The following is a 9,845-nucleotide window of genomic DNA, read 5'->3' on the forward strand; positions in this document are numbered from 1 at the left end:
GTGACCCAGGAGCTGGACCTGGGCACTCAGAGGCTCCCCACGCCCTCTTGTCCTTGGAATGTTTGCTCTGCCCACCTTTCCCACAGTGGAGCCTTCTGCAAGGACACAGCCCCGGGAGAATAAGGTGTTGTTGAACTCCCTCCAGACTGAATGCCTACCTGGACCCCATTAAGGCTGCTATAAAAACCTTAAGACTCCGGCAGGCAACTCCGGCAGGCAATACAGTATAGAGGTCTATTATCTTGCAGCTGCTCCAGACAAAGCTCATATGTAAATTTCCTTGCTAATTAAACCTGCCACCTACCATTCAGAAGTGACCTGTTTCCTCTGTCCCCTTGCCCTCCTTGTACCCAGCTGGGTTTCAGATTACACCCAAGAAACTCCCAGGGCTGCAAACCAACAACTCTAATCAAAATTATTACATAATAGGCAGTTGGTGTGACAGGCTCCACCTCCTGGCGTCACTGTGCCTCCTCTGTGCAGCATGCCAGCAGGTTCTCGTTTCCTCCCAACCACTCAGCCTCCAGGGGCATTTGGTTATTCCTGTCTGGTAGATGAGGAAACTGACGTTCAGAGACACCATCAACAGGGTTTTTAATAGCCTGTTGTATGACTTTAAGACCCACCAGTCTCAGGTCTCTGGGCTCGGGGGGCTGGCCAGGTCTTCAGAAAGCCTGGTACAGGTGACCAAGGGCTTGTCACCACTTCATCCCATTCACACAGGTTCATGCAGTGCTCATCTCAGAGGGCTTTGCCTGAGGTGTGCATCCCTCCAGGCAAGGAAATAGTTTCCTGGGTAGAGCAGGTACTAGTGAATAAGAGAACTCTACCATGCAAAAACTTCAAGATGACTTTTCCTTTTTTACTAAGTATTGACAAAAGCCAAGACCGTGCATCTCACAACTCACTTGGATAGCCTGGTGATGTGACATCTACTTTGTTCCTACTCAAATATTTACGCTTTTTAACTCTCCATCCATACCAATGGAGGTTGTCTGCACCCTATGTTTCTAACACCTAAGTAGAAGGATTAATTTTCTAGTCACAAAGCAGCCACACAAGGATGACCAAAAGTTGTAATGGGGGTATTTCAGCCAGCTGTAATCTCCAGGCCATCAAATGCATTCACTCGGTGTCCTGTCTGTAGGGGGAAGTGATGAAGAATATCCTTGGGTGTCAGTCAGAAATCAGGCCTGGGTCTGATTTCTGGTGCTGCCACTGAGCAGTGTTGTAGATTTATGTAGGTTAATGCTTTTTCTAAGTCTTAGGTCCCCATTTTGCCATGTTCTAAGGAGCATTGCTCTACCTTTCGGAGAGGGTCGGGGGCAGGAATCTAGGCCATTGCTTCCTTGATCTTCTGCTTTGGTAGCCAGGAAAATTAATAGTGAATTTACACACATAGACACACCCTTTAGGGAATGTACATGTGGCAGGAAATGAATTGCCTCTTCTAGGTCTCAGGAAGGCAACAGTGAAGCATTCATAAGCTTTGCAGTTTGTAACACTTCAAGCAGGTACTCTGAGCTATTATTTAAGATAACTCATTAGGTTTAATGTTCATCTTAACGGCCTACTTATAAGCACTTTTGCTTTCCTTGCACTTTAAAGAACTGGGTTTCATGACTGATTATTGCTCTTACTATAGACTTAATGGTTCCAAATTCTGGATGATTATCTTTCTCATCTTGACTATTTCAGAAAGTTTTTCTCCATGTTTAAAACTAATATTGATTCAACCGATGCTTACTGAGGTCCTACTGGCAGGTGCGTTGCTGGGTACAAGGCAGATGGATCCAAAGAAAAGTGAAAAAGGGATTCTTGCCCCCAAAGAGCTCATCATCTAGCTCCGAGTGTGGTCTCCAAACCGTCAGAGTCAGCATCATCTGGGGACTTGTTAGAAATGTAAATTCTCAGGCCCCACCCCAGACCTGATTACATCAGAAACTCTGGGGTTGACCTCAGCCATTTGTGTTTGAAAAAGTCTGCTTCAAACAACTATCATTGTCATCAAATGTCAAAATAAGAAGTATGATAGTTTATTAACTAAATCTCAAAGTTTCATTTATCTTTTGAGGAAACAGAAGCCCATGGACCAAAGGCCACATGAGGTGGAGAAATGGAAACTGGAACTCAGTTACCTGCCCCCCCCACACACACACCCAACTCTACATATAGCCAACATCCTTTTTCTTTTCTGATGCTTTAATCCCAAAATCTTATGGGGAACCCCAAGTACTACCAACCCAAAGGAAAAAACCTTCCCTTTTCAAAGAAAACAGAAGAGAAACTACTGTCTTTGAAAATAAGGACCACTAACAAAAATTTAAATCTGATCTATTGAAACCATCCAGTAAACTAGCAGTAATTTCCCAAACCTTTAACACATCCAAGTTCCATTTACAAGACTTGAAAATTGGGAGGCTGGGGGAGAGAAGTATAAAAATACAATGAATAACGTGATCTGAATAAAATCTGGAAAAATATACAGTATGCAGAAGTGTCAACTGTGGTTCGCCTTCCAGGGGAGAATTATAAACGATCTTTTTTCTTTGTATTTCTCTGAATTTTTCCCAATGGTTGTATATTACTTTGGTAATCAAGAAGAAAAGTAAAACTGCTTCTTGAAATGTTACCTCCAAATCACTCAACATGAAGCCTTATTTTGTAATTCCATTTCTCTCCATACAGCAGGATACTGTGTGTGTAGTAATTATTTATATCATGCCATATGTTACGATGAAGATGAAATTCTGTAAATACATTCCTTCCAGCAGGCACTAAAAATGAAGAGGTTAAATGCTTTCCTAGGTTCAAAGCACTATGAATTAAGATAAGCTAACTGTGAAGCTAAAAGAAACATTTATTGAAATCTCTGAGAGCATCCCTTTTGAAAAACGTTGATGTGACACATAGCTCCTTACTCATACCGCCCTGATGTTTAACCCCTGGCACAAAACAGAATGTTCAGCAATTCCTGGCAATGTCTTAGGAGTTCAGGGGATAAAATGCATGGGAAAATATCAGAGAAATAAGAAACAGAGTGATCCTACTTTCATATAAAATTCTGTCCCTGTGGACAAAAAGACATCCAAAATTACTGGCAAATTTCATTGTCCTTGATACCCTTTAAAAAAGATGTTTTTCTTTCTCAAGAAATGTTTGCTCATTTAAAAAATATCTACATCAGTTACCTTACTCAATGAGCCATAAAGAAGTAGATAAATAAATAAGAACCGTCTCATTTAAGGAGACATTTCTGCTGCAGAAGCACTGCTGTAATGTTTCACTTGATAAGACAAATTCATTCCCTTGAAGAAAAACTAGCATTGTTTTACTGAAACTCTGAGCAAAATAAATTCAGTGAGTGTTAATTAAGCCTTTTAAATGAGGCAGGAAAGTTAAGTTAACCAATGTGATGACTATGAAAGAGGAAATTCTAGCGGCTACCTGTTTTACCAAAATACCTTACAACAGCTGACATTTCTAGAATTTACAGACGCTTTCAGGAAAGAATGAGTTGCGGGGGGGGGGGGCGGATAATATATTATACCTCAGCATTTATACTATCTAAGATCACCAGACTTATGCAACAATTCGCTTAACAGTAGTATTAGAGAACTCAGAAAGAACTTATTATCTTGGGTTTGGCTGTTGAGCATGCAAGCTTTCACTTACACAGGGGCATCGCCAAAGAGCCTTAAATTTCCCTCAGTCCTCTGCTTACTTTTTTTCACAGAGCAGTCTCACCCACTGCAAAACTGATAAATTAGTAATAATAAATAACATAAAGAATGTACAACTCTCAGAAAGTTTCTCCAACCCCCAGTTCCCACGCCATATAATTACCCACCTGCCTACGCAAATTGATCTACAGAGGCTCGCTGTTAACATGAAGCTAAACCTAACAGTCCCCTTTCAAACACTTTTTGACAGAACGCACACAAACTTGTGGCTGGGTCTGTAACTCCGTACAGACACTTAGAAGCCTAGTTCTCAGTCTTCCGTCTCTCATCCCCCTCTGGTGAGACAAGGGTCCAATGTGGGGGTTTTGCCTAAGGCTGCCTATTTCTGCAGTCTTACTTTGGGGCTGCTAAAAAGGTATTAATTAAAAAGTACCGGCAGACCCAGCTTCTAAGCATTGATCAGTGCTGAACAACAAGCCCAAGCCAACAAGCCCCAAAATACCTTCGATTTGTAACACAGACAAGCCGCTCCTCTCAACAAGAAATAACGTTCCTCCTCCATCAAATTTAAAAAATAAAATTAAATGCAACAGCTTCCATTCTGAGCAACGTTAAATTTTCTGGGTCACTTTTTTCTGTCTCCCTGGGGCCACGTCTACAGCCTGACAGTGGCGGTAGATAGGGTGTCTTCATGCAAGCACTGTAGCTGTCGCCCTAAGAGCGTGAATACCTTACCGTGGCTTGTCCTGCAGCAGGTCCCAAAGGGCTGACCTCCCCCCCCCACCCTGCCCTCCACACCTCACCACCACTTGCTTTCTTTTCCTCCAAACTGCAAAAGGGCGAGCCTCTTCAGAGAAGAACTTAATGAACGTCTGCTTCTGGGGTAAAGGTGCCCCACCTGCTATCACAAAATCCTAAGACTGGAGGTACCTAAGAGCACGCACCCTGTGCTCGCTGGACCCAGTCAGCGAGCGCTTGGCACCAGAACCCCGGGAACATGATTTATATGCAGACCTGCACCCATCCCACACAAGTCCGCACGCCAGCTTGCCGAACCACTTATGTAAGCTCGTGCCTCTACAGTCCCAAACTGCACACACACCCATACACACGCTCCGACACCTGTCACGCATCCGAAATGGGCAGCGTCCACACTCAGGGGATGAGATGAAATCAACACATATGAATGGGGGGGAGGGGGAGCTACCGTCTTAAGACATCTTTCCCCCCCATTTGTTTCTTGCCCGTTTTTGCCACAACTACAATTACCTTGGCAACCAAAGAATTGCACTGACTCGCCCTCCGGCTTCTGAATTTCTCCTAAAGCCAAGCTCGCGCCAGGTTCATGGTAAAGCTAGAGAGAAGCCCCGGGGACCAGGGGCCGCAGCCTCCGCGGGCCGGAGGGGACGTCCGAGGCGGTCTCCCCGCGGCTCTCCAGCGACTTGCGGCGGCGGCGAGCGCGGGGCTCAGCGAGCGGAGAGCGGAGCCCGGCGCCGGCGAGGAGGCGCGGCGGGGCGCATGGTGCGGGGCGCGGGGCGCTCGGGGTCTCCGGCGCTCGGCCCTCGCCCGCCCCGCCCGCCCCGGGCCGCCGGGGCGCGCGGAGGTCGGTCCGCCCCCTCGGCGCCCGCCGGTTCCCGCAGCGGAGGGCAGCCGGAGCCGGGCGGAGCTCTCGCCGCGAGCAGGGCCGGGCGCAGGAGCTGCCCCAACTCGCGAAGCCGCTCAGCTCCGCCGCTCGCGAACCGCCGCAGGGCGCCCGCTGTCGGGTGTGGAGCGGAGCTGCAGCCCCGGACCGCGCGCACCTGGGCGCCGGCACCTGGGCCGCGAGCTGCACGGCGCGGGGCGGGGCCGAGGGCCGAGGGGGCGGGGCCGAGGGCCGGGGGGCGGGGCCGGGGGCCGAGGGGCCGGGGCCGAGGGCCGAGGGGCGGGGCCGAGGGCCGAGGGGCGGGGCCGAAGCACCTGCGCGCGTCCCTGGGGAGCCGCCGCCCCGCTCACCTGCTCCCAGCGCCGCGGACCGTGCAGCCTGTGATTCGCCCGAGGAAGGGAAACCCTGGAAATTCCTGGCAGTTTAGGTGCCGCCCAGACAACTGGGAGCCCGGCTCAGCGAGGCGGAGTCTCCTCCTGTCGGTCTCGAGAGCTGGCCGCGTCTGGAAACTTCAGCGGCGTCAGTCAGGGCTGTCTTAGGGATTCCAGGTCCGGAGGGGTTTGCTCCGGGAGCTTTGAACCGCTTAAATGTAGCTGGCGCCCTCTAAATTAAAACGGGCCACCGCGATCGTCAGGGATATTGTGGCTGACCTCGTCATTTTTATCGATTCAGCATTTACACCACGTGCTGCATTTGGAATGGTTTATGATCATTCGTATCTGGAACACCACAAAGGAATTTTCAAGAAAAATTAACTCTTATGGGTATTCTTGGGGAACGAAAGAAAAAAGTTGAAGACAAAAATGAAAAAGGGTGACTTGAACGGACAACATTCTTTAATGTGGGATTTCTGAAATCAGACATTTAGTTAAAAACTCAGGAAGCTGCGGGTGAAAAGAGAACAAGATTGTTGGTGCTGGATGGCAACCAGAGATTGGTGTGCAATATCGACGTAATCATTATCAAGAACAAATTCAAGGTTTATTCTTGAATTGTATTGTGTTACCAGGAAAACAAAAATTTGACATAAAATATCTAAAGGTTTCTAAGGACGGGTGACCTGGGCTGTCTTCATCCATGTAGGTCCAGAGGTTGATATTTATTTTTTTTTAAGATTTTTATTTTATTTATTTATGACACACAGAGAGAGGCAGAGACATAGAGGGAGAAGCAGGCACTTCACAGAGAGCCAGATGTGGGGCTTGATCCCAGGACCCCTGGATGATGACCTGAGCCAAAGGTAGATGCTAAACCACTGAGCCACCCGGGCATCCTCCAGAGGTTGAAATTTAAAGTCTTCTTCCCGAGGCATATCTCCTTTCCCATCATTCTATACTGATTAATGAATATATTCACTCTTCCATTCAATAAACAGCAATTAGCACCTGCCATGTGTTAGACCCTCTGCTAAGCACTAGAAATTGATGAAATAAGTCCCGCCCTTACCATTCTGCCTAATGGGAACAGTACACAAGCAGATATATGTATTACCTTGGGCTAAGTCATGAAGTGGTACCTCCAAAACCAAGAAGAAAACGTGCAACCTAGGGAAACCACACTTAACCTAGTGAATAAAATATAATTTCAGTGGATACCCCAGTTATTTCATTTATTAAAATTGAAATATAAAAATTTTCCTTCCCCGGGTTTAGCATTTGGCTTAAGCATCTTTGTAGAGCTGGCTGCAGCTGTTTGTAACACTTCGAGAATAGGATGCTTACTGAGAGATGGGTGGTTATTAGGGCTCTTCCTCTGGGGAGCTCTGCATTTCTGAGACCAGCAGTTTCTTGAGGGCTAGGCATAAGGGAACAATCATGTGGAAATATAAGCAGTGAGTTCCAGGTGCATCTGAAGAAAGGCCTTACTGTGTGCTTCCCTTGATACAGTAGCATTGAAAATAATAAAATACTTTGGAATAAACTTAACCAAGGAGGTGAAAGATTCATACAGTGACAATCACAAGACCTTCATGAAAGAAATTGAAGAAGATACAAATAAAAGGAAAGATATCCCATGTTCATGGATTGAAAGAATTAATATTGTAAAAACATTCATACTACCCAAAGCCATTTACAGATTCAACATAATTTCTGTCAAAATTCCAATAGCATTTTTCACAGAAGTAGGAAAAGAATCCTAAAATGTGTATGGTACAATAAAAAAAAATAGCCAAAACAATAAAGAGAAGTAGAGCATACCTAAAAGCATTACACTACCTGATTTCACAAAGGCATAGTCATCAAAACAGCATGGTATTAGCATAAAAACAGACACATAGACCAATGTAGAGCCCAGAAATAAGCCCACTCATATACAGTCAATGGATATTTGAAGTGATATGGAATGGAATATTCAGTGGGGAAAGGATAGTTGTTTCAATAACCGATATTGGGAAAGCTGGATATTCACATACAAAAGAATGAAAATGGACCCCTCTCATACGACTCACAAAAATTAACTCCAAATGTACTGAAGACTTAAATATAAGACACAAAGTGGTAAAATCACTAGAATAAAACAGAGAAAAATCTCTTTGACATTGGGCTTGGCAACAACTTTTTGGATATGACTCCAAAAACACAAGTAACGAAAGTAAAAAATAAACAAGTGAGACTACATCAAAATAACAAGCTTCTGCACAGCAAAGGCAACAGTCAGCAAAATGAAAAAGCAACTTATAGAACAGGAGAAATATTTCAAGCCATCTAGCTGATAAATAGTTAATATCCAAAATGTATAAGAACTCATATAATTCAATAGGGGGAAAAACGGTTTAAAAATGGGCAAAGGATTTGAATAGATATTTTTCCAAAGAAGACATACAGATGGCCAGCAGGTACATGAAAAAATGTTCAACATCATTAATCACTAATTTTAAGGAAATGCAAATTAAAACCACAATGAGATATCACTTCATGCTTGTTAGAATGGCTATTTTCAAAAAGACAAAAGTCAAGTATCAACGAGGAACTAGAGAAAAGGGAGCCCTTGTAACACTGTTGATGGGAATGTAAATTGGTACAGCCACTATGGAAAACAATATGCAGTTTCCTTCAAAAATTAAGAACTAGCAACTGATCCAGCAATGCCACTTCTGGATATATATCCAAAAAAAAGGTAAAAATACTAACTCAAAAGATATATGCATCCCCGTGTTCATTGCAGCACTATCTACAATAGCCAAGACATGGAAACATGTCCTGAGTGTCCATGGACACGTGAATGCATCATACACACACACACACACACACACACATACATATACACATTTATGATTATCAAAATTATTGTCAAAATTTCAGTGGCATTTTTCACAGGAAGAGTCATTATTAGCCATACAAAAAAGAAGGAAATCATTTTCCTGCTACTTACAACAATATATATGGACCTTGAGGGCATTACACTAAGTGAGATAAATCAGAGAAAGACACATATATACTGTATGAACTCGCTGTGGGATCTAAAAAAGTTGAACTCATAGAAATACAGAGTAGAATGGTAGTTGCCAGAGGGTGGGATAAATGAGGAGATGTTGATCAAAGGGTACAAACCTAGTTATAAGATGCATAAGTTCTAGGGATCTAATGTATAGCATGGTGACTACAATTAACAATACTGTATTATACTTGAAAGTTGTTAACAGTGTAAATTGTCATAGTTATGCACATATGAAAACAGTAGTAATTATGTGAGGGGATGGAAGTGTTAACTAACTTTATTATAGTAATTATTTTGCAATATATATCAAAAAATCACATAGTACACCTTGAATTTTATGTTTTATATAAGTAATATCTCAGTAAAGCTAGGGGAAAACATACATATAAAATCAGATATTTTATATGTATTTACTTATATTGATATATTTTATGTACTATATGGACTTTCTAATATGTGATATATATAATTTCTTATATACATATGAAAAACTTTTATTTCATTATATTCCATTTCATGTAAAATATTTAATTACACACATATACATATATCTGTATATATATCACACAGACACATATATATTCTAATATATAATTTGTACATAATTTTAATATAACATACATTTATATTATAAATATTATTTATATCTATTTAAAAAATGATAATAACTAACTTCATAGAACAAGCCCACACTTTTTGCTACAATGGCCAACAGATTAGTTTACACACCAGGAATTAAGCAAACAAATAAATACATAAGGATTTCGGTAGGCAATTTTCTCACTGTTGGAGAAGGGAATTACACGTATAAAAGGAAGAAAGATTGGAATAAACTCCAGTAATGTGGCTGGAAATTAGAGGTGATGGTATGAAATAATTTGTATTTTACATAGATAAAAAGAAAAATATAAGTATAGGTATATGTGTGTGTATATGTTGATATGTTTCCTAGTTCTGTCCCCCGAGAGAGTCTAAATGCAATAGTACCACAGTAGCTATGAACACACCTAACACTCAAACTTTGATATTTAAATACCATTTTCCACTGAAAGGAACTATGGCTCCGTGGTGTAGTGGATGAA

At 42.9% G+C, this 9,845-nt stretch overlaps 1 protein-coding gene across 5 annotated transcripts in view; it reads right to left on the reverse strand.

The window, feature by feature from the left end:
• The window catches only part of RGS6 (regulator of G protein signaling 6), a 548,429-nt gene extending 543,279 nt beyond the window's left edge, over nucleotides 1–5,150 (reverse strand). The window contains exon 1 of one of the 5 annotated variants that reach the window (XM_041759142.1): nucleotides 4,953–5,150. The gene's annotated coding sequence lies outside the window, so the exon portion shown is untranslated. The remainder of the gene's footprint in view (nucleotides 1–4,952) is intronic. The other 4 variants (XM_041759143.1, XM_041759144.1, XM_041759146.1 and 1 more) reach the window with 4 other exon arrangements.
• Nucleotides 5,151–9,845: the final 4,695 nt, after the last annotated feature.

Source organism: Vulpes lagopus, chromosome 6 (genome assembly GCF_018345385.1).
Source record: "Vulpes lagopus strain Blue_001 chromosome 6, ASM1834538v1, whole genome shotgun sequence".
NCBI lineage: Eukaryota > Metazoa > Chordata > Mammalia > Carnivora > Canidae > Vulpes > Vulpes lagopus.